General features: G+C 40.0%; 1 protein-coding gene across 1 annotated transcript in view; it reads right to left on the bottom strand.

Moving 5' to 3' along the window:
* Positions 1–23,433, bottom strand: part of tenm4 (teneurin transmembrane protein 4) — a 226,404-nt gene that overhangs the window by 196,951 nt on the left and 6,020 nt on the right.

Here is a 23,433-nt window from a genome sequence, read left to right as displayed (position 1 = left end):
TTTTATCTTTTCTTTCTGATCCGATTAATCGATTATCAAAATAGTTGGCGATTAATTTAATAGTTGACAACTAATGGATTCATCTTTAAAGCTCTAATGTAAATACACATATTTAAAGGCTGAGTAAAGCTGTTACCTGCATGATACACCAACGGGGCTGTTTCCATTCAGCCAACAACAAACTTCAATTTTCAAGGTTCATACTTGTATTTAGAGGTTATACCAGAATATGTTTACATGGTTTACTTTTCAAAAAACATCATAGTTTTGTTGTACTGCACATTGCTGAAAATCCTCTTTTCACCCTGTGTGTTGAGCTCTCTGTTTAAGCAGAAGTGAGACATCTCACTTCTGTTCCATCTTTGTTGGGAGTCGCACATGCGCAGTACCCAGGTAAGGACTACTAGCCAGTCAGAAGCAGAGTATGAGAGCGGGCCACGCTAGCAGCTAGGCGAGCATTATAACGTGTGTTATAAAGTTAGGTCTGACACACACATATATATATATATATATATATATATGTGTGTCAGACCTAACTTCCAGCTAGATGGCCAGAGATATGACTTGAAATTAAGGATAATGTTGCTTAAATCTGCTGGAAGTGTAAGTAAGCAACAGTTTGCAGGCTGTTTGCCATATCAACTTTAAAGGTGTTGTGTTCACTATATGTTCCGGCTCTAAATGGCCAAAAGAAATATGTTATTGAAAGTTTGAAGTAAAATAAAATGCAACGGTAATGATCTCTGAGGTGAAATTGGGCCACTGCAGCAGCAAAGAGTGATATGAAAAAGCACAGGAAATAAAATATAAATAAAAATGATAGAATAAACCAATAATTTGAACGTAGACAGATAACAGTAAAAACATCGGCAGACGTTAAGCAATACTGCATTTAAGAAGTACCGGCAGAACATATCCACAGCAGAAATTAGAAGGCACTTAGAGAGTGCAAACCTCTGCCAACACTGAACATTATTCCTGTCACTTAATTTTTTTATTGATTTCTTGACCATCCCCTTAAGATCTTAAATGAAGTCTGTAACTCCATTAGTTTCAATAGTTCAATAGTTATGGCTAGAAAATAGACTATATCTAGGTCTATTGGAAGTCCTACACCTGGACCTGAGGCTGTCCTGCTGACAGTCAGAACTAGAGCACAAGCAAACAAACACCTGAGGAAGAGGAAAGACTAAGACGAATGAAATATGTATAATATACTGAGAATATGAAATCGGTGCTCTGTGAAATAAGCTTCAAACTTATACAAAAGACAGAACAAGGACCTATACATCAAATGTATTCATATCACAGCTGGACAGCTGTTCTCATCAGAACTCCAGATGGAGATACAGTACCTGTTCAGACAAGTGCCAATTACAGTATGTAACGTGAATGTGCATGGTTGTCTGCTTTCAAATCACTGTTATAATTGGAACCTACTGTACATTGAATACGGATGTAAACAGTATGCACAACGCATCTTTTAACTGTTACCAAAGACCCAAATCCATTCACTTAGTCATTAGATAGTTATCAATTATCAGATCAATGACATTCAAAGTACTGTCAGAATTATTCAATGTGTTATAGACAATATCAATTGTAAACTGTTTAAAGCCATATATACATAGCATTCCCACTGTTAATCAATAGCATATAGTAGATTTCATTTTCTTTGTGAATAACTTAGTGGCAAAGAACTTGTGAGATTTCAGTCTGCAGCACTGTGTTCTTGTAATATCCAAAGAAAAAAAATCTGTTTGCTTTTGAACTAAGGCTTAGTGCTGTGACTCAAATTATATGCCCCATAAAACTCCTAATTATGGGATGCTTGGCTATGTTGTAACATAACTCGCTGTCTTCTTTTTTTCTTTTCGTTTTCACTTTCTTAGTTCTTTGTTAATGAATTCCTCATTAGAAGACACAAGCATATGTGGGGTATTTCATTCTTGAGATGTGTAACGTAACGAATGTTGTTGTATAGCATCTTATCTGCCACAGCACAACATATTTTGGGAGATAAGTACAATTTATATTTGTCACTGGACTTAAAACTACATCAGAGGTTGTTTTTTTTGTATAAAATAGCTAAAAGATAACCAAACAAATCTCAAACATTTACCTCTTGTTACCAACCATCCAGCAACCAATATATCTGGTGTACACATTAGCTTAAATTTTAGCATCCAAAGGCGTATGCCCCATGTAAATGTGGGGATGGTTCTGTTATCAGTTACAGGACTTGGTGCTTCTTCAGCTTGATGAATAAACCCCACATCATTTATAAATTATAGTCTCTTCTTGATGAGTCATATTCAGTGCATCAGTGTAAAAAAACTGTGATGGCTGCCTTATGGTTTGTGAGCAAGAATGCTAATAACTGTGTAAGGCTAGCAATTTCCACAATATGCCGGTACTGCTACGGACAGATTTGCGATTACATTTTCTCATGTAAGATGGTGCTTGAATGGATACCTAAAATTACATGTCGGTTTGAACACAGCTGACTTTAATGGTTGTAAGAAAAGAAGAAAGAGCACACGTTAAGATGACACTGAAATATCCATATCCATAACCAATCGCTAACGTTTGGTTGTGACGTCGGCTTAGCATCGCTAGCGTTCGCCTTAGCCAACTCTTTCACCACTAACGGAGCGAGCTGGAAAATCAAACTTTTCCTGAACCCCGTGGGGAGGAGGGCCACAACATCATGGCGCCAACACAACTCAGCAAAGATTGTTCTTGCTCGGGCTTTAACTTCTGGATATTCGGCAGCGTTGCCACAACGGACCGAATGGCTTTGCTCGCATCTTTCTCCGCCGCCATTACGGAACTCACCGAAGGTTACCGAACCTCAACGTCATTGTTCTCAGCCACTCCCTCTGTTCACTGATTGGACCGCCAAATATTTGGCTGGAGAAAACCCAAGAATATACCGCTAACCCAGACGGAGTATTGAAGGAAAATAAAAGTTGAAAAATAATAAATACATAAGCAGGCTGTTCCAAGCAATGTTATTTGCTTTGAAACTAAAACCAAAATTGTTCAGAATTTTTTGTTCAAAAAGAAAACCCTCAGTTCCTTCAACTCGGCATTTAGCATTGCCCCTTAAAACTGATGAGGTTTAGAATTCATATTATTTATTGGTTCAATATCAGAACCCAGTAAAAGATTTCTAAGAACTACAATTATCTCAATTACACTCTGCTATACAAACTTGAGGCAACAAGTATGTGATGTGCTCACTGCAGTACAGCAACACCATCTCTGTAATAAGAGCACCCTTACTAACTCTAAATCACCTTTCCAGCTCATTAGTCTTGATGTGGGAGCACATTTGGACCTAAAATGTTTGGTAAATTACTGTTACTAGCTGTGATGAACTGCCCATTATTCTTCAGCATTATTCCTAAATCGGACACTTAAGAGAAACTTGGCCTGAGCAGACGTTGTAAATCCAGACCCTGTTTAGGGTTTACATTTCATTTGGACCTGCTGCCTTGGAGAAGGCCACTTTCAGTGCTGCTGAAGAAAACAATTTTTAGAACCTTCTCTTGTTTGTTTGTTTTCAATTTTAGCATACCAGTTGAGGGTTTTCTCCTCAAATTGCCAAACCAACCCCGGTTTCCATCAAAACTTTCTTGCATGGCAAACTTTCACTGCAGTTCTCGTGCCTGTCAATTCAAGCTATTCCATTCACACCGTAATAGGATCAGGGCTCTGGGCTGCTTCCACATGATTGATGAAAGATTAAAAGGATTGTTGAGATTGAAGGCACATTTAGCTCCCTGCTGAGGTCCAATTTCTTGTCCTTGTGCTGGCAGTAGGGCTGCCACCATGCAGATGAGGAGATCGCTACAGTGAATGACGATAATGTGAAATGTTTGTGAGAAAGTCTTGGAGACATGGGAACAAGGACAAGCAGGCAATCATTTCTAATCGGACTATTCTCGTTCCTCAGGAGAACTAGTGTCAGTAATGCTTACGGAGGTGAGGGAAAAATAAGACTTGGAAAAAGGAAACAAAAAATGCGAAGGGAAGAAAAAGGATTTGGGCTTTCAAATGTCTGTGATTTTATTTGATAATAGTGTTGATTTCCACTGTTAGTGAACATGTCCTTGTTAAAGCCCTCAGGAAACCTGTGACAGTTTTTTGATTGAAGACAAATGGCTTTACACAAACCCAATTAACAACTTTTTCATCTGGAAGCTGCAACAATTAAAAGCATTTCCATGTGCCCTTGCTTTGTCCGTCATGCATAAATACATTTAAGTTTGATTTATATTAGCGGAATCCAGTATACAAGGATCATAACATGCCTTTCAATTAAAATCTTATATATATATTTTCACAGAGTAGCATGTTCTCAGCTGTGTTGTGCAATTATGCAATTATGTGGACAGATTCACTTGAGCCCTTTATTAAGCCCTTTATAAAGGCTTTTATTTACTGTATAAAGCTGCAGAATATTGCACCTTGTGTCATTGTGGTCACAATGTGCTTTGTGTAATGGCTAACATACTGGACTTATTCGTCTGAAACAGAAACGCTGGGTGAGTTTTGCCCTTGCAATTCTGTCATCCCTGTGACCTGAGCCATTACTCTGCGGAAGGCATATGATTAGTGACGGCCAACAGAGATAACGACTGTGTGTCCGTCAAAATCAAGTTGCAGCTCAGCGCCCTGCCCATGTTGTCTTAATAGGAGCTGAAGTGTGGTGTCAGGGTCTAAGGTCAATTCTCCGATTCAGCACTACATTAAATCAGTGCCTAAGCCAGCTCACCACTACTGACATTTATTAATATGTGGCCCTAAGCAGAAAATAGTTGTAGCATGTCACCAGAGACACCTTCAGAAGCAGGCTATTGGAAAAGTACAGCAGCTTCTGCATTGATGCATGCAAATAAGCTGGATGCTATACAGATGAGATTAATTATGAAGTAGCTCATACAGGGGTGGAAACCAACAAACTTAGAGGTTTCTGGGGTCAGCTGTTTGCTGATAGAAAACCATCATCCTGCCAACATGACATCATGACTTTGCGTAAACATACACGCCCACTTCCTTAAGCCAAGTGACGTTATCTGTACGCATTTTGAGGTATCCGCGTTTATGTCTACGCTGTATATAGCGGACGTAAACACACACGTCACTAGGCGTGTTATCGCGTAAACATACACGCCACCTGGCCAAGTGGCGTGTTATCTGTACGCATTTTGAGCGCCGTATACAGTGGACAGGTTGGGTTTAGGAAAAGAAGAACCGGTTGGGTTTAGTAAAGAAGAAAGCTACGGTGGGGTTGAGGAAACTTGACACGCGGGTTGGGTTTAGGAAAAGAAGAACGGGGTTGGGTTTAGGAAAAGAAGAAAGCAACGGTTGAGTTTAGGAAAGGTGACACACGGGACGCAAAGGAAAGGTGACACATGGGACACGATCCCCGGTCTTCTGGGTGAAAGTCCTGTGTTTGACCCATCCTCCACCCCGACCAACCTCCCTATGCGGATTTTCATTTTCTTTCATACTACTCGCTACGGCGTAAATTCACACGCAATCACAAGGTAATGTAAGTCAATGGAGGCCAAACGGCGTTGATAAACACGCTAAAAAGCGAGTATGTGTCTTGATAACACGTCGAAAATGGCATACGAATTGGCATGTCATACATACGCCACTTCTTGAGATCAGTCTGATCCTGTAGAGAAGACATCCTATTTTGTATCTAATTGTTCTCCAACTGTCTTAATCACTCTAAAACCAGAACACAAGAAATGTTGAGGATGTCTTATTTTCACTCCTGACATCTAATAAGAGGCAAACATTTGTTTTATGTTACTATTTTGAAGTTACATAACGTAGGCAGGGTAGGAATTTGGCGAAAGCAGCCTTACTAGTCTATATCGACAACGTTTCACTTCCGGGATTGTACAGGTGCCGCTGGAAATTCCGCCGGATGTCCCTCATTTCGGCCGGATGTCCGTCACCTTCCGCTTTCTTTGTGTTGGAATTCTAACCTCCGGTGGATTTGTGAGGACTATGGTTAACTGCTCCTCAGATCTCTGCAGGGTAAATCCAGACAGCTAGCTAGACTATCTGTCCAATCTGAGTTTTCTGTTGCACGACTAAAACAACTTTTGAACAAACACATTCCACCAAAACTAGATCTTCCCCGAGGCTATTTTGCAGAGGCACCGTCATTGTGTCTGGCGCTTAGCGTCGCTCAAGACGATTGAGATTGGTTTAAAGAAATGGCAATAAACCAGAGCACGTTTTTCTCCCATCCCAGCCAGATCCTCCTCCGCAGCGCCGTGGAGGAAGGTCTGGCAATGCGAGACTACAGCGTTACTAATCTTGAAACAAAGGAGATATTGCCGCAGTAACAGAACTTTTGCTCGATTGATTTGCCGCTCCAGTCAGAGAGACTGAGGGTAATGACACAGTTACTTTAAAACCCCAAAAGATTTGGTGCTTTCGTGGGTGCCTGGGTCGACGTAGCTGCCGTAGGTTTCGACTCCGACCTGCGGTCCTTTGCTGCATGTCATTCCCCCTCTCTCTCCCCTTTCATGTGTCCATCTGTCCTATAAAAATAAAGGCCTAACATGCCCAAAAAATTATCCCATGGTCCCATGGCATGAAAATTTCACTTTATGTGGCTTTATGCGTTCCCCCAGCCTGCCTATGGTCCCCGAGTGGCTAGAAATGGTAATAGGTGTAAACCGAGCCCTGGGTATCCTGCTCTGTCTTTGAGAAAATGAAAGCTCAGATGGGCCGATCTGGAATCTTCCCTTTATGATGTCATAAGGAGCAAGGTTACCTCCCCTTTCTCTGCCTTGCCCGCCCAGAGAATTTGGCCCACCCATGAGAGAGAGACATCATGGCTTTCAAACGAGCAAAGTGGCAGTTGGTCAAGGCCACCCCACCCCTCTCCTCCTCAATAGCTACAGACACAGAAATAGCACATCCTAAGGAAAGCTCATTGTGGGACTGGCTCTAGTGGCTGTAATTCTGCACCAAGGCTGAATTTCGGGAAAGAGACTTCAGATACTGTATTAGGGGACCACTAAGATCTATATAAAAGAGACTTCAGATACAGTATTAGGGGACCACTAAGGCCTATATAAAAGAGACTTCAGATACAGTATTAGGGGACCACTAAGGCCTATATAAAAGAGACTTCAGATACAGTATTAGGGGACCACTAAGGTCTATATAAAAGAGACTTCAGATACAGTATTAGGGGACCACTAAGGTCTATATAAAAGAGACTAAAAGAAAAAGAAAAGGGGGAAAAAAAGGAAAAAAAGAAAAAGTTTTAGGGGCCACTAAGGCCTATGTAAAAGCATCCAAAGAGCACCATGTTATGGGACCTTTAAAAAAAAAAAAAAAAAAAAAAAGAAATTCAGGGCTTTTGATAAAACATTTGGGGCTGAAGTCCCAAAAGCCACCGCCTCGCTCCGCCCCTGATGGACACTCACATATACATCATCATAAAGTAGTGCAAGAATATAAATTTTTTTTCTAATCCAATTTCTTTCAGTTGTAGAAGAAAGCCTTAAGATCCTTGTTGAGTCATCTGCAATTGATCCAGACAATTGAAGGAGACCATCTCCAAGCAGAGTGCTGCCTCATTCAGAGGTAAAGAACTTGATGAGTTCATGATGTATGATCTGAATATGAATGTAATCAGTTTTTTTTCTTTTTTTTTTTGCTTAGATCCCACTCTAAAGACCACTCAAAGCCATCAGCTCTTATCTGCCAGTGAGCAGCGTCTGTGGTCTGACCTCACTGCACCGTCCCTCACAAAATGGCTGAGTTATGACGGGCATATACAGGGGAGCTGAGCGTCTCGCTTGTAAATGAGTGTGGTCCGTAACAGAGTCTTCATGCGTGTCACGAACCGCCCATCATTACTTTTACAGGGGTTGATTTGAGTCACAGCCTAACATATGGGTTGTGATGCCTCAGTCCGTGGACATAGAATGCATTATAAGAACAGATGTATTCCAAAAATACAATACTGAAGCAAGTGTGTGCAATGTAAATAGGGAAGACATGACACTATACTACACAGCATTTTAGAAAGAAAGCAGCAGAATAAAGCGATCTTAAACTTTTACTGTTCTAAGAACAACAATCAGTTTTGTAGTGGCTGGAAGGAAACTGTATTATTTGGATTTTGTTGTGACATATGGCATCATGGACAACATAGATTATCATAGGCTTGGTATGTCATATTACTGCGTGAGCTTTTACTTAAGGCTTTAATAACAACATAAGCACGACTCATTCTCTGAAGCCACACACTATGTCACATCACCTGACAGTTGACAAAAAAGACACTATCTTCTAACTTAACATTCACATTTCCATCAGCAACTGTCTTGATGTAAAATCAATACTTAATTTCAGTTAAAATACCAATGAAAGGCTAAATTTTAAAACAACATTGCTTTAAAGGACAAATCCGGTGCAAAATGAACCTAGGGGTTAATAACACATGGGTACTGAAACGACCGTTCTCTGGGATGTGTTTTCATGCTAATCGAATGTGACCAGTTTAGCGCAAACCGCTAATTAGCTTATAGCGGTTGTTGGGGCATGGTTAAAGTAAAAAAGAAATCGCCATTTCTATACCACTAACAAGGCTCAAAATAGCAACACACTTCCACGGTAGCATAATGAGGGTCCCTACATGTAAACCGAAGCATTAACAACTTTGTAAGTGTACAGACAGTTTATTAAAAAGATAGTTTATAAAGTACCTTTATAAACCATCTTAGGAAAACAGTCCCAACTTCTCAACAGTCTTGGGAAAACTAGTTTAATAAACAGATATAATTCATGCATTTCCATGTAATTACATTTCACAAATGTAATTCCTTTCGACCCATTGGGAAACCCCTGATCATGGGACAGTTCAGCTCACGTTGAACGGCGTTTGTCGTTCGACTGGTCGTGACTGTTTTCCCAAGATGGCGCCCGTATGTATACGTGAAAGTCAGTATTCAGTAATTATAGTAAATTTGCATGTCTTGGTTGATAGTTGAACAACTATCTTATATTCCTACCTACATTTCGGTCTCCTCACATTAAAGTTACATAAACACAGCAGCAATGAATCCGACTTTGGACAGTTATCACCTAGACGACAGTTTCCAAAGATACCAACTGCAAACTCTAGTCCGATCGACAGACTTAAAGATACTGTGTTAGTATAATAAAACCATAGCAGCACGCTTCAAACTTTACTGAGGTCCTCTCAAAGCTTGCAGCTGAATTTATTGACCATCTATTACTCTTTTAAATCTAAAAACAACGCAACAGGAAAAAGTCATTTCAATAACCACAAATAATTTAACACAGTATCAGTGAACCTCACAAGACATAACTCACCAAACTGGCACTAAAAGGACGATTAAGGCACCCTATCTCATGGCTACAGCTTTCTCTGGATGAAACACTTGATCACTGTTAATAATAAGGCAGTTTTGTTATTGAAAGATACATTTGATGTCACTTCCGGTAGGTAACGTTTCAATAGCTGCTGGCAGACCTTAAGCATCCATCCACAGTAGCATAGATCTGACTCAGTCACTAGAGATGGTGTGCTTAGCTCTAATCCAATCTACTGTACTTGGTGGCTTAGGCTGGCAAAACAAGGATACGTTTACATTTAATTCTTGCCTAAAGCAGCACAAACATAGCCTAGCAGAGCCAGCCTAAATCTTGCACAATCAGTTATTCTCATGGAGTATAAGCCTCGAAAACAAGCCCTGATAATCAACTGAGCTCGGCAGCTAAAGCCAGTCCAATCAGCGAGCTGGCCGGGTAATTGTCTGATGATGACGACAATTACTAAACTCTTCAAAGACATGACAAACTACTTCAAATAGGCATTGCAGATCCAAAAGTACCCATAGCCCATTTCTCAAATTATTTCAGACACCAATTCCTATTTTGATAAAAGAAGTCACAAAGTATATCATATCAATGGCAACAACTAAACTTTGCACAAAAAGTAAGGAAATTTGTGTTTGGTAGATTATTGCTCTGTGGTAACAATACTTTTTGGCAATAAATCTTATACCGTTTGAAAGTGTGTTTAGTTCCCTTTCAAATGGTGCCCCATTTGTAAGGAACATGCATTTGTGGGATGAGCAGCAGCGCTGAGTATGTGGGTTCATACCTGTCAAGTTTTGGATTTGAAAATAAGGGAAATTTTCCGGCACCCACCGCGAGCAGTCCCACCACCCCAACCAAGCTCCAGTATCCCTTACATTTTAAGACAGGTGTACAAGAAAGCTAAAATCACCACTTGATGCAGAATGCTGAAAACATTTACAATTTATAACATTGCTTGTCTTTACATTTTATTTTCATTCCACACATTCTTTTCATTTCATAATAGCTTTTCTTTTACAGTTTTTCTTTTCATTTCACATAACTTTTCTTTACTCTTTTAGTGAGTTATTGTACAAATTTGTTGCAGACTTTGCATTCTTTAAGATTGTTTTGGAAGTAGTGTATTTGAGGGCTGGGCCAGAGTGGTTAATTTTACATGAGAGTAGAGCGCAAACAGTTCTGTTTTCTAACGTCATTCTCTGTAACAATCTTTCGTATCATGCTAAACACCCTTTCTGAACTTGCATTATTATGGGGAATGCATAGTAAAGCCTTCATAAGTTTTGGCAGCGCACCGTCTCTGTCGTAGCGTCCATCATCCGTCTCTGTTTTTTTTTTTTTTTTTTTCCTGCATTGTCACTCATCATCTGACCTCACACACTAACCTCACGACAACTGCCACCTACAGTACCTGTAGTAGGCTACTGCAGGTGGCAATTATCGCAAGGCTAATGTTTTTTAGAAGAGTAAAATACGGGACTTTCCTGGCCAAAACGGGATACTTGACAGGTATGTGTGGGTTGCGCCCATGAAAAATTTGCCAAATCTTCTCTGCTAATGCCAAACAGCTTATTCTACCATTGACTCCTTTGGTGTTTGGTGGATTGGAAGATTGAAGTAACAAGACATATTGGCAATTTAACAATTTATTCATTTCACAAACAGAAGCCTCAGTAGCGTGTTGAAGAACCATACACAGCCACGACAGCCTGGCAGTGTGATGGTGTGGGGTGGAATCTCCCTCACTGGAAAAACGAGGCTTGTCATCATTAGAGGCAATCTCAATGCAGAGAGCTATAGAGATGAGATTCTGCAACCAGTGACAATCCCATATCTCCACAGTCTGGGACCGAACTCTATCCTCCAAGATGACAACTCTTGCCCCCACAGGGTGGGGTTTAGATCAGAGACTACCTCCAGAATGTGGGAGTGGAGAGGATGGAATGGCCTGCCAGCAGTCCTGACCTCAACCCCATTGAACACTTGTAGGATCAATTTGGGCGTGCTGTTCGTGCCAGAGTGACCAACACAACCACGTTGGCTGACTTGCGACAAATGCTTGTTGAAGAATGGAATGCCATCCCACAGCAGTGTGTGATCAGGCTGGTGACCAGCATGAGGAGGAGGTGCCAGGCTGTTGTGGCTGTGTATGGTTCTTCCACATGCTACTGAGACTCCTGTTTGTGAAATTCAATTCAATTCAATTTTATTTATAGTATCAAATCATAAAAAGGGTTATCTCGAGACACTTTACAGATAGAGTAGGTCTAGACCACACTCTATAATTTACAATAACCCAGCAATTCCAGTAATTCCCTCAAGAGCAAGCATTAGCAGTGGCTATTGTGACAGTGGCAAGGAAAAACTCCCTTTTAGGAAGAAACCTTGGCAGTCCCAGACTCTTTATAGGCGGTGTCTGACGGGGCCAGTTGGGGGTGTGATGAACAGTGGCAATAATAGTCACAATAAAGATAATGTAACAGTGACTACAATGGTAGTCGTTGTAGTTCATGTCATAGCAGGGCGCAGCAGGGCGTTACGGGATGTATGTATAATGAAAAAATAGTTAAATTGCCAATATGTCTTGTTTCTTCAAACCTCTATCATCCAATCCACCAAACGAGTCAATGGCAGAATAAGCTGTTTGGCATTGGCCGAGAAGACAGGGCTTGACATTAACTTTTTGAGGCACTTGTCCTTTGGGCAAGTACATTTATGTTTCACTTGTCCTTGCACAAAAGTCACTTGTCCAGGTAAAGATTCATCATTTTATAAAAATAATTGTGTTTTGCTAATGCAGAATTCGAACAAACCGTTGAAAGCATCCAAACACTATCAACATTAATAAAATTCAGTTGAAACAGTAGAAACAAACGTGTCCCAACAACAGGAAACAAGAAAAAAAGGATCTCCAGACTCCATAATACAAAGTAATATGTTGCACGCCGGTGTGCAGAAGTTAATATATTGAGATTCTAAGTCAATATTTTAAAGTTTGTCATTACTTTCAGATTCCTAGTCAATATTCTAAATTACTAAGTCAATATATTAAGATACTAAGTCAATACTTTGAGATATTGAGTCAATATATTGAGATTGTAAGTCAATATTTTAAATCTTCTTATTGGTTTGAGATTCTTAGTCAATATTTTGAGTTACTAAGTCAATATGTGAGATACTGAACCAATATTTTGAGATATTAAGTCAATATATTGAGATACTAAGTCAATATTTTGAGATAAGTCAATATATTGAGATACTAAGTCAATATTTTGAGATAAATCTAAATATTGAGATACTAAGCCAATATTTTACATTTTCTCATTACTTTGAGATTCTTAGTTTATATTTTGAGATACTAAGTCAATATTTTGACCAGAGGTAGTGGTGACTTGAACTTATACTATATCTAAAATAATTTTGTAGACATAACAATGGATTTTGCCACTAAATGTTAGTGGTAACTTAAAAAAATTTTTTTATACAATTTCAGTAATTTCTACACGGCAGAGGCTGATCTACCGAAGGGATCCTTTAAATGTGTAGCTACTTTACAGGTGATTATTACCTGATATTTAATCAGCATATTTTTTTATTTTATTTTTTCAAAAAGGAGCACAAAAAAACGACATTATAGAACCGCTTGTTTATTGCTAAGGCAAAATTAAATGATTTATTAAAAATGTAACAATAACTTATAATAATAACTTATTTCACCAGTAAGTTCCTGTTCAACGACAAAAACGACCACTGGATGGGAAAAGGGTATTTTACAACAACTTCGAATGCAGCACGAGGATGGCGAGGCAAATTTCAAGTGAACGCAACATCTGTGTTTTTCCAACAACAGCAGCTGCACACTGTCATACGTTCCTCTCCAGTGAAATAGAGACAGACAAACTTTTGCACCTTTTAGCCGTCAGCATTTTAACCGTGTTTACTCTAGCTGCTAGCTAACGGTAGGCTAACGTTACCTGTTGTTGAGTGTAGTGTTAACTAGCGTGACATGCGGCGATGTTTAGGTTGCCTCTAACGTCCGTTTTCGGAGCATCAGAGAGAAGTGCAGGCATTTCAGTGGCACCGAAATCCGCGTTGCAATTCGGTTCGGTAGATAACGGTCGTTAAGGCACCGGTGCAACTTAATTTTTTCAATAATAGATAATAAACAATTAAATCAAATGCTGCACTCAGATCTAACATTTACAGTACCAACTAATTTTCTATTGTCAATTTCATGCAACCAATCATCCGTCATCTGAAGGCTGTCGTTGTAGAGTGCCCTTTCTTATAAGTAATGAGTGGCACATAACGTGAAGTAACATGGCATTTTAGTTTGACTTTTAACTTGTCCAGTGGGGCAAGTCAATTTCTCTTACACTTGCCCTACAAAAAAATCCACTTGTCCTGGACAAGCGGACAAGCCTTAATGTCGAGCCCTGCTTGAAGATTTGGCAAATTTTTCATGGGCGCAACCCACATACTCAGCGCTGCTGCTCATCCCACAAATGAATGTTCCTTACAAATGGGGCACCATTTGAAAGGGAACTAAACAGGCTTTCCTACGGTATAAGATTTATTGCCTAAGAGCAGTGTTACCACAGAGAAATGATCAACCAAACACAAATTTCCTTACTTTTTGTGCTAAGTTTATGTGGTTTCCAGTTTCAAAACCTGAATTACAACCCAGAGACAGCCCAGGCAGGTGCAGGTCTGATGCAGGATGCATTAGCACTTCTAAATCACCGTTCTGTTCCAGCCACCTGCAAAGGCATTTTAATGTACAGCCTTTGAGGATGCCCTCAAACCAAGCAACGACGTCTATTATCTTTGCCATCTTTAATGAGCTACTTTTTTTTTCTCTCCATATTTTGAGTAATTAATTTAGTACTAGCCCAGATTTTAACATCAATATTGATACCACAGTATGAGTATTCAGCAGTATGAGGAAGGCTTGAACGGAATCTGAGCTTGCCCTATGTGTTCATGGTTAGCATTCAGTGGAGCCATTTTATAAATGGTTTGGCCAAGAGACTGTGCACAAGACAAAGTGCCTCACAGAGTGTGACCGTGGTTTTTATTGTGTGTGTGAATCAGTTTATACACAGAGTCACCAATACCAACCTAAACCTTACAAGTCTGCATGTGTGCGCTCACAAAATTAAAATACCAGTCACCAGCAGATGGTGTTGAATATAATTTTCATAGCATGATGAACAGCCATTCTCACTTTGTATATCTTGCTACTTTTGAACTGTGTGGGGTCACTGCTAATTGTCATTCCTGTCAGTAATTACTTTAATTAAAGCCAAAAATACCCATTTAGGAGCTCTGTCCTCTATGTTGAGCGGCTCATTATTGTCCGTGCTGACATTAGATGATGTAAGAATTATAAGAATGCTATTGATGTCTTAGTTTACGATGATACATTGAAGGGGAAATGCTTGACACTTTTATCAGAGGTTTAAACTACTTTGAAGGAAGATCATTATTTCGAAGTAAAATCAGCTATGCTTTGACTGGTACTGTTTGGGGGTTTTTTAAACATTGAAAAAGAAGAAATTCTGACTTATCAACATGTTTGGAATCTTAGGTTAAATGTCTAATTAAATTGTCAGAAATGTATAAACAATACAGCATTATAAAAGGAAACTGTGCGACTTAGATGGGACATTTTAAAAATGGTCTATTTATAATGCAGATTACCACCATCTGTTTTATGCTATTCAAGGATCCGATTTTAGTATGTTGTGATACTGGTTTCAATAGCTCTAAAGTGGTTTTCTGCCTTTATGTGAAACTGTAAATATTAAATTTGTAATAGAAAGAAATCCCCATGAATACTGTAGTTTAACCCAGGGAAGGAACATTCCCTGTTAAAGCTTATTCCAGGATGCAGTGGGCAGATATAGTACTGTATGTGATCTATCCATTGCTCAGCCATTCTCACTGCTACAACCCAGCATAATACAATTCTGTAATACAATTCAGTGGCACAAATAAAATGCTCCGTCAGCAGACAGAGTTTGAATAAATGTATAGTCATTTTAAACTGTTATATGCAGAGTATTTTATGTAAGATTACATGCAAATTGAAACAATATCTTTTCTGTGAAAGACTGACTGTTCCCTCATTGCCTGCAGTTTACACAATACGGCCTTCTATGGTTTTGTTTTATCGTTTACATTTGGACCCCCAAAGCAAGGCGTGCTACGAGAAACCTGTGGTAATATGTACTTCCAGAGAGGCTGCGAGATTGTCAGAAAGAGTTAATACTTTTCAATCTTCAGTTTCCCTGCATCGAGTTCAAATCCTTGAACAACTGAAAGGTCCTTGTGTTGACAACTAGTCAGAGATTGGCAAAAACAACTATTTTCATCCGCAAAGAACGGCATCTGCCATTATGTGAATTTTGTACCAAATTAGCACCGATGCAGAAGAGCTCAATCCCACTCGTTATTGACCAGTGAAGACTGTGCTTCCGCCCACTCGCTTCTTGCCTCCAGCAAAGATCGTGTGAGATGACCCGACATGTCATGAGAACCCATCCAGGGCAGCACCTGCGAGCTTCCTCAGAGAGCACAGTGCCTGATAAATGAGTCTACGGTGACGAGCAGCTGATGGAGTGGCTAGCAAAGGTCACGATGCTTGGGGAAGCTCCATTCTGCTCTCTCATTTCAATTTGGACCAGCACCACCTTTTGCAAATGCTTGATAACCTCAGCCAAAGGTCAGTCATGTGGAACCAAAATCCATCATTTGGTTCAGACTCTATCTTTTTTTATGAGCTACAGCACAAATGCAACTTGTTGGTTGGAGCAACATCGGTTTAAAAAAAGAATGGAAGGCACCTAATTTAGTGTGTCTGCCAAATGAGGTTGCATGCTGCTTGCACTTTGGTGTAGCTACTGACTAACAAGGCCCCACAGGGTGGTTAGTAGCAATAGATAGTGGAAGCATGCAGAGCATTTGTGTATTTTTCTTTCTTGATGAAAGATGACTTTTTCATTTTCATGCACCCATCAAGCTTTATCACCACTTCACACACAGGCGTTCCAATTGCTTTCGATATCATAAAGCCTCTCATTTTTAAGGCCAAGATAGCGCTTCATCACAGAAGCGGATAGGATTTTTTTTTTTTTTTCACCTAGATGCACAAAGATATTTTGTCAGCTTTACACATTTTGCTGTGTGGATATCTGCATATTGCTTCTAAGCTGTAAAGCCTTGTTTATACTATATTTTTTTTCCTCACTCTATACAGTTTTTGTGAACATGTGTATTCGTGAGAAAGCCAGTGAGAAAGAAAGAGAGATAGATACAAAGGAAGTGATGAGGTGAAAAGGAGAGGGAGAGTGCAATTTGTATGGCAGTCCAGATACCTTGCAGCACATATGGACACAGGGAACAATTGACCTGAACGTTGTCTGCACTCACCCATACTCACAACTGAAGATGGCCTTGATAAAGTCATCTTTCAAACGGTCATGTGGCAAGCTATGGCCCCGTGGCGAGTCTGCGCCCCCAGCCTGGCTCCATAGATGGAGGAGACAGGTGTGAATACTTTGAAAATAATGCCCTTTGCCATCTCCTGCAGTTAAAATTTGCATCACATGGAACTGCAAAATGTCAGTGGTCAATCAATTCAAATAATCTTGGCTGCAGAATATAAAGCACTGCATATCCATGGTGTTGATAGAAAATGTAATGAAATGACCTCCTGTCCCCAAGAAAAAGAGTGAAAAACTAATTTGTTTCAGTGAGTCAGTTTTAGGAAGGGAAAATGTGAGGGGCAATTCATCCATGGAAATTAAACATATCCCTGGGGTAATGTATCTAAATATGCAGGGAAAATTGTTTTTTTCTTTCTTTTTCTTTCAGTGTTTTCTTGCGTTAAAAGTGGAACAACATGTAGTTACGGGAGGCTGTTCCATTTTCATTTGTTTGCATTTGAAAATAAAATCCGACTTGGGGCAGTTGAACATTATTCACAGGATTTACAAAAGCACCATAAGCCATACATGATAACAGCACAGAGCTGTTGAACAAAGCCATTTTACAACGGGCTATTGAATTCTGCCCAAGTTCAGATCCTCAGGTCATTAGGGAGCCCGGCGTGTGGCTGGCTGTGCATTCCAAAGCTAGCTGGGTACGTTTGTTTGGCTCAGTTCTTTACTTCATTAATGCACATGAACTGCTCCCAGGCACCCTCGTCAATGCTAATGAGCATATTAGTTTGCCCCGGGCCAGCCACTGTCTTTTGATCAAGTTCATATTAATCGAAGATGCGGGGAACCAAAAGTGGGGGAGAGGAAGCTGTTGCATCTGTGGCTTCTTTAAGTCAAAGGGTTAGCTTGCTCAACTCTCGTTTCACCACATCTGCCTAAATACTGTAGACCAGGTAATTAAAAACCAGGCAGCTCTGGTGGGTGTTTTTGTGCTCCAAAGCAAGCTTTTGAGTAATTTCTCCTGCAAGTGAATTACACAAAAAGTGCTTTTTCTTTATGCCCTTTGGTGAAAAAGTAGCACTCTGCTCTCTGTTTAATGGTGCCCCAGTTCATTGGTTTTGAGCTGAGCTTTTGCAGTCATATCCCAGTGCATGACTTCACTGCCCCGGATGTGTTGTATTTATGCCTTGAAGTGACACTCCACACAAAATGTATCTTTTGAGAATAAAACACGGACCAACTGCGCTCTAACATGCCGAAACCTTCACATGCGCCTTCTCGCAAGCTCGACGGGGTCTCGCCTGAGGATTAGGAGAAAGAGGGTATTTAGACATGTTTGCCCAAAGACTTTGGAAAATACAGTATTGATCATATGAGTGGATGGTTGAGAAGTGGATGCTGCTGGGGGAATGGTCCTTTTTTTCCTGCAATGAAGACTTTCCAAGTCACTATTGGAATCCATTGTAAACGCTGTAAAATCAAGCTGACATATACTGTATATTATTATTATGTATTGTTACTTAACACAGACCGATTACAACTACGTTAAGAGGAAAAAGTCCTTTTAGAGGGTGTGAAACACTCAGTTCTTTATAATCAGCCCACACAGTGTGAGTCTCAAAAGAGCCATATTGCCATAGGTGGGAGAGAAAATGCACACTGAACACTGCACAGAGTTCCAGAAAATGACAGATCCATTTAAGCTACTTAAAAACACATCTCATTAATAAACTAAAAAAAATTACTCACATTGCACTTTCATTTTACACCCACTCACATTCAGTTATATGCACACAAGTTGCACTGTATGTATTTGTGGGTTGGAAACAGGTGAATAATTGAGCACATGTAGAGCAAATAATGAGGAGGGGCAGCATGCATGCACATAAACATTCTTACGTTCATTACTTCATGTGCCAAGCACCAGTGGTAATCAAATGTCCAAAGAGTAAACAGTCCACAACAGAAATGGAATGGTGAAGGAGGGAGTTTGAGACAAAAGGAGCCGTGGGTGATGATAGATGGGGGTGAAAAAAGCGTATGAATCTGGCCAGGATCACAGGCATCCATCCCCACCTGTCAGACAGTGACTAATTTCCAAGTGGGAGCTGGGCACTGGCGAGCCCAGTGCCTCGGGTCAAAAGAGCCGCTTGGGTTACAGCGAGGTCGTCTGTACTGGCTGGGAGATAATGGCTGGGAGCTTACATGACACACTATACACACCACCTTGTTACAGAGGCTACCTCGGCAATGGAACCACACACCTGATCAATCACAGCAGCAGTCGTCACAGCTGGTAATGCAGCATTGCCATTTGATGTGAAATGTGCAGTCCACTCCTGAAAGTGGTTAAAGTAACTCAGTACACATCTGTAAAGGAGACCAGTATGGGTAATGTCTTGGAAGATGGCAAGTGTTTATAAGCTGTAGAGTCCCGTGTGTGCCCTAGGTATGTGCATAGACTGTTAATATTAATGGACAGCGCATGTGTGACGTCACCCATTGGTTTGTGGAGATCTGCTATGAGTCGTCGAGTTTGCTGTTACGGGCGCAGCCATCCTGGTTGCGGATGTGACGATTTTAGACGAGAGGGAAGAGTGAGGGAGGAGCCACGTTACGTTACACACTTTCACTGGCAATGACATCATAGCCGCGCCCTAAAACACCCCCTGCTTTATTGCCGATTTTAAAATCAACGAGACCATAATTAAAAAAATTTACATAATTCTGTGTTGCACAAGACTTAAAACTAGCGATTGAGACCATAAACCCATTATGAAAATGTTTACTGAGGTAATAAATCAAGTGAGAAGTGGGTCACTTTCTCATAGACTTCTACAGAAACCGACCTCCTTTTGCAACCGCACGTGTCTCCCCCTGCTGGAATTCAGAGAGAATGCAGGTTTAAGGCACTTCCGCCTTTGCAGCACTTCGCCGAACCGGATGCTCTGTCCATTAATATTTACAGTCAATGGGTTTTGGGAAGACTTAGGTGCACATATTTGGCGGGGGGTTTAGGGGTCATCCCTCCAGAAAATGTTCAACGGGTTTTTCAATAATAAAAAAAAAATGCATCATTTTGGGCCATTAATAATTACAATGTCTGTGTCTAAAACGTTGGAAAACCTAGAACAGATAACAAATAACACTCAAAAAGTTAAAAGACAAAACATGCTAAGGAGGGGACCAACTACAACCATTAGATCTGAGTAAAGTCATTTCGTTAGTTTTGATGCTCGCATTGATTTTACATTCACTGGGCTCGGGTGATGCGCCTAAGCCTAATGGTAGGGAGAAGCCTGGAGTCTTCCAGGGAGATCATAACAACGTCAGTCTCTTATACCTAATGAGTGCTTAGTCGTGCTAAAAATTGTAAACGGCAAAGGATTTTGTTGAACGGTGTTTCCCTCTGACCATTTTCTCTTTCTCTACATTCTTTATTGTCATACAGGATTTAGTAAAATACATTACTATGATATCACTACTGTTGACAGAACTGTAACTACTAGTGCTAATACTAGTAGTTACTTCGTCAAGTAATATAATCTCGTTCCATCTCGCTCTTGCTCTGTCTCCAGTTAGTCCTCTCTTACTACTTATTTTGAATACCTACAGTATTGCCTAATCTGTTTATTTTCTGCTTGTGTCATAATTTGTTCTGGTCTAAAAGTGATGAAATGTTAAATCAGTGTGTGTACCCTCCTTGTATTTATTTAGTTTGTTTGTGTGTTGAATTGTTAATTTTATATTTGTACCCTTTGTGTATTTATTTTGTTTTGTGTCGGCACCAGGAAAGTGTTTATTTAAAATGTGTCTGAATAATCCTATGATGGATGGGCCGTGTAAGGGGCCAGACAAGAAAATAAAACCATTCATTCATGCTTCAGTACTATAATTTGTACTACTAGCTTCTTCTACAGCAACTACAGCCACTACTCCTATTACTACTGTTTCTACTACTGTTAATACCACGGACAGTGCTACTGTTGTTCAGAGTGTTACTAATAAATTCACAGTACTGCTACACTCTTACTGCACATCGACTGTTATTACTACCTCTGACACGTATACTCCTTAAACTAATACTATAGCTACCATTGCTACCTTTTCTACTACTACTACTACTGCTATCACTAATACTTGCTGTATTTGAAAATGATGCACTATCCTTCACAACAAAATAAAGAATAAGTGGAACAATTTAAGACAGAATGAGCAGAAAGTATACAGTAGTAGGCCTACAACTAAAGGAACAGAGTGAAATAAAATAGCATTATAAAGGAGTAAAAGAATACACTGGAATACAAATTCAGATCAGATTCATAAAATCATTATCTCGGGTTTAGGATGGAGACACGGGCAGGAACTGACGGTCTGGAGGGACTTATTGCAGAGTGAAAAGGTTTCGTGGAGCTCTGTGAAATGTTTTCAATGCATCTTTAACACGCCACACACAAAAAACTGTTGAATAACTAATCAAAAGACATGTTTGATATGCACATAAGCATGGGGGGGATCTGTGGTTATTTTACAACAGTCTAATGCTGGTTGCACAAAATGTAGTCTATATCCTTTGCGTTACACTTCCGGGATTGCTCCGGTGCAGGAAATGTCTTTTCTGTTTCCTTCTGCTTTCTTTGTGTTGGAATTTCAAACTCCGGTGGATTTATGAGGACTATTGTTGTCTGCTCCTCAGATCTCTGCATGGTAAATTGGAATGGTTGGTTGTACTATCTGTCCAATCTGAGTATTCTCTCGCACGACTATTTTTGCAGTCAAATGCTATGAGGAGTAGCCAGACCCTCCTTCAGCCCGTTTTGGAGAGGGTCTGGCAAAGTGAGACTACACAAAGTGTAACCAGCCGATTTGCTGTGCGTAGTTGGCTTGACAGTGACCTCATCAGTCCAGTTAGAGATGCAGATGGATCAGATACCTGCTGCCTTCCAATGGCTGTAAAGAGAGTCACCAGTGTAAAGCAAAGGCCTTTCAGAAATAATGGCAGCAGAGAACACAAGTGTTGACATTTACATGTTGAAAAGACCCTTTCCCAGTGCCTGCAAGCTATTACAGCAAAAACTACCCAAAACAGCCTCAGTTGGAGCACAATTCACAGCGATGTCTCTTTAAAGTTTGGATGCTTATGATAATATGGTGATTCTGGGAAAAAAATCACGAATATTTCCTTATTGCTAAATCCAATAACATATGATTAGGTCATCAACTGCAGACATAATACGACAAGCGGTGGCGTCTGTGGTGATCCTGAAGCATAGGATTCTTGAAGAAAAAAAACTTTTTTTCCGTCTTTTTTCTCGTAAATTTACCACTTTAATGCCAGAGAATAGCCAAGTTTTATCTTGTAAAATTCACAACTTTATTCTCAGTAAACATTCAAGTTTTTTTCTCGTAAATGCACGACTTTAAAGTGACTATATGTAACTTTTAAATGTTTCTGATACTGTATCATTTTTCATCTGATGATTATAAATGACCTGTAACAGCAAACGAGACTAACAGTGAAAAGAAAGCCATTTTTTATGAATGCCTCTGCCCAGGTTAGATTTTTCCTGCAAAGTCACAAAATGCTTTACAGCAGTCAGATGGCGCTACAGAGCACACATTCTGACAGGTCACAGATTTTGGCGTACCAGCGGAAAAGCCTTTGTTAGTGGGTAGGTAGGGTAAAAAGGTAGCAGGATATTTCTTTATATAGGGCTAACTGTATTTTAATTTTATTTTAGAAGTGATCTATTAATAAATAATTTGTATTTATTAAATAAACGAAGAACAACTAAAAGCTAAAAGGGAAAGTGAAAGACAATGGGCAAAACCCGAGCCACAGCTCGGTCTGGCTTTCAACAGATGGAGATAATTACGGGATTGTAAATGCCGAATTGGCCCTCAGTTATGCAATATGTCTATTTCATTCATAAAATAACTTTACAGGGCGCAATGTGGTTGTACGTCAGTAGCCTAGATTAAAGAATCGGTCAAAATCTGTGTTCACGCTAGTCTCATAGACAGTAAAAAAGAAGACAAAGCAGCGCCGTAGACTTGCAACGGAGACCAGTGAAGGATATTAGAAGCACTATTCCGGTGAGCGCTGAGCGTTACTGCACAGCCTCCAACTGAGCTTGAAGACGTAGATGTGACGTGAGCAACCTGTCTGAAAGTTGGAAGTCTTCTGGTAGCTGTGCCGAGAGAAATCTCAATCATTCCCAATCTTACAGAGACGGAGAGCGTAGGTATATGTAAGGAGATAACATAGGCACAGGCTAATTATTGCTAACTAAAATGCTAGTTAACATCAGTAATTAAACTAAAACAGCTAATGTAAGTCAAAACTGCCTGCGAGCTTCTCCTGTACTGTAATTTGTCTATTATGCGACAGAAAGTCGCATGGTTATGACACAATCGTTAGCCTATTTTTACAAAAACGTCTGCTACGGGGTAGAAGTTTCTTTAGAAATAAACAATGGACAAATGGAGTCTTTAAACGTTTCAGATGTAAAGTTATTCGCTGTCAAAGTGGCGCCAAAATGAATGGCAGTCAATGGAATGCTAATTGCGGGTGACAGCTTGATAGCAA

The sequence above is a fragment of the Perca fluviatilis genome, chromosome 2 (assembly GCF_010015445.1).
Source record: "Perca fluviatilis chromosome 2, GENO_Pfluv_1.0, whole genome shotgun sequence".
NCBI lineage: Eukaryota > Metazoa > Chordata > Actinopteri > Perciformes > Percidae > Perca > Perca fluviatilis.
This window is presented reverse-complemented; position numbering and strand designations above follow the sequence as displayed.